Below are 2,665 nucleotides of genomic sequence, written 5' to 3'. Positions count from 1 at the left end.
AAAAGCTGCTCTTACCTTTGCAGCAACTTGAATTATGGTAACTCAATTCTAGCTTTCCTGGAATTGTATCATAATGCCTGTTTTCTAGGAGTGTCCCAAATAATTGATCTATTGATGGTGTTTTCTTTCTTTTCATTTTACAGCTGTTATTTCATTTGTTTGTTTATATCTTTAATGTTATGTCAATGAGATTTTTAAAAGAATTGTGATAAAGATGTGTTATATTTATGTTATTGTAGTCTTTTTATGTTTCATCATATATTATGAAACGAACTATAATATGGCCAGAACCAAAGTCATGCCAGGGATAACTAGGTATTTAACTACCTATAACTATAACTGTAATAGCACTTATACATGCGGTTCAGATAGAAAGTTAATTGATAGAAAGTCTGTGAAGATAGAACTGGAGCTTCTTTTTAAAAATTTATTTATTGTATTAATTAATTAATTAATTAATTTATTTATTTATTTTGCAGATGGAGTTTCACTCTGTCACTCAGGCTAGAGTACAGTGGTGCTTTTCATGGCAACTCATCACGTTCCAGGTTCAAGCGATTCTCCTACCTCAGCCTCCCGAGTAGCAGGGATTACAGGGCCTGCCACCATGTTGGCCAGGCTGGCCTTGAACTCCTGACCTCAGGTGGTCTGCCCACCTTAGCCTCCCAATGTGTTGGAATTACAAGCGTGAGCCACCGTGCCCGGCCAGAGCTGGAGCTTCTTTACAATCACTTCTAGTTTGCAGAAGCAACTAGGACTGAGATCACATTTCTATATGTGAATGTGCCTGGCCTCTCAGGCAGAACCAGTCACATCAGAGGGAAGGAAGAGGCCCTACCAAGCCAGGTGGAAGCTGGCTTGGCTGATATCCCCACTTGCTAGAACTGTGCACGTGAAGTGTCTTTCCAAGACAGCTGCTTGCCATGAAGTTGACCTGCCGTGGAGGAAGAGCTTCCAAGTATTAATTCCATCTGCTCTTCAAGTTGAAGCCTGAGCTTCTCCAACTTTAAGGATATCACGGGGCTTTTAAAGAGATAGTTTAATTACTTTTTTTTTTAATGTAGGGATAATCTATAATGAGCCTTGATGTCTTTCTTCAATTTGCACAGTCCAGCAGAAATCATTGAAATTTGTGAATTGGGAAACGGAAACATGTCTGTATTTTCCCTGAGGCTTCTTGACCTGTGATGAGAGGGGCTGCCATGAAAATCTCTGACATGCTCTGGAGACATTTTCCCTATTGTCATTACATATGCAAATTTCTGCAGTAAGCTAGAATTTCTCCCACAAAATGGGGTTTTCTTTTCTGTTTTTTTTTTTTTTTTTTTTGCCTAAGTCAGCACATCTTTATTAAACACCTGCAGTTACTGGGAGGACGCGATGATGCTGGACACACTATCAAATTTGATCTTCTCTTTAATATCCTAGGGTTTAATGCTCTCTTCCTGGTTACAGATGAAGATCTGCCCTGACTCATTAGCACTCCAGCCACATTTGCTCATCTACAGCTTTAGCTGGCTGGCTGACTGATCACCAAGCATTTAACCAAGCAGCCAACATTCGATGTGCTGGTAAGCGATACCCACGACATGGCACACAAACTTTCAGACAGAGTCTTCAAAGCCGGTTACACCTTCCAACAGGACCATGTTTTCCTTGCCAGAAGGCCTGGAAGTAGCAGGTCTCCAGCAAGTCCCCGAGGTACAAAATCTGTTGGATTGCCTGCTCTTCTTGTTGTGCTGGTGGGTCATGCACGTGGACAGGGTGAAGTTGGTGTGTGGCAGGTGGTGAGGGCCTTCAGCAGGATCTGGGCAGTGACTGTGTGGTCTGAAAAAATGCTGGGTTGAACTGGTACAGCTTCAGGATAGCCAGGTTGGTTTCTAGACCATAGGCATTCTCCTTGGCCTGCGTCTTCACATAGTGCTCCAGGGTGGTCAGGTTCTCAGGATTATACCTGTCGATGCCCTTAACCAACTTGCCCCCGTTGGCTCTCATTTGCTCAAACATTGCCGTGACTACTGTCACCTTCCACAACCAGGGCTGGAGGCTAACACCGGAGCTGGAGTGCATCCTCCAGGATCGGAAGGGATCGGGTTTTCTTTTCTATCACATAGGCTGCATACTTTTCAAGTTTTTATGCTGTGTTTCCTCTTAAATGATATGCAGCTTAGAAATTTTTTCCCCAACGTACCCTAAATCATCTCAAGTTTAAAGTTCCACAGATCTCTAGAGCAGGAGCAAAATGCTTCCAGTCTCTTTGCATAGCAGGAGGACCTGTACTCCAGTTGCCAACACGTTTCTCATCTCCCTCTGAGAACAGCTCAGCCTGGACCTTATTGTCCATATCACTATCAACATTTTGGTCAAAGCCATTCAACAAGTCTCTCTGAAGTTCCAGACTTTGCCGCATCTTCCAATCTTCTTCTGAGCCCTCCAGACTTTTCCAACCTCTGCTTGTTACCCATTTCCAAAGTTGCTTCCACATTTTCGGATATCTTTACAGCAGTGTCCCACTACCAAGTACCAATTTACTGTTCTCATGCTGCTAATAAAGACATGCCTGAGACTGGGTAATTTATAAAGGAAAGGGGCATAATTGACTTACAGTGCCCCAGGGGTAGGGAGGCCTCAGCAAGTTCATAACCATGGTGGAAGGGGAAGTAAA

General features: G+C 43.1%; 1 pseudogene across 1 annotated transcript; it reads right to left on the bottom strand.

Annotated features, from left to right (window-relative positions):
- Positions 1–1,364: 1,364 nt before the first annotated feature.
- Positions 1,365–2,048, bottom strand: LOC105537924 (annotated as a pseudogene). Its single transcript, XR_001005801.1, has one exon. The product of XR_001005801.1 is annotated as a eukaryotic translation initiation factor 3 subunit K-like (transcript).
- Between the last annotated feature and the right edge of the window lie 617 nt (positions 2,049–2,665).

The sequence above is a fragment of the Mandrillus leucophaeus genome, unplaced genomic scaffold (assembly GCF_000951045.1).
Source record: "Mandrillus leucophaeus isolate KB7577 unplaced genomic scaffold, Mleu.le_1.0 Scaffold181, whole genome shotgun sequence".
In the NCBI taxonomy this organism is placed as follows: domain Eukaryota; kingdom Metazoa; phylum Chordata; class Mammalia; order Primates; family Cercopithecidae; genus Mandrillus; species Mandrillus leucophaeus.
The sequence above is the reverse complement of the archived record's forward strand: the minus strand, read 5'-3'. Positions and strand labels throughout refer to the sequence as shown.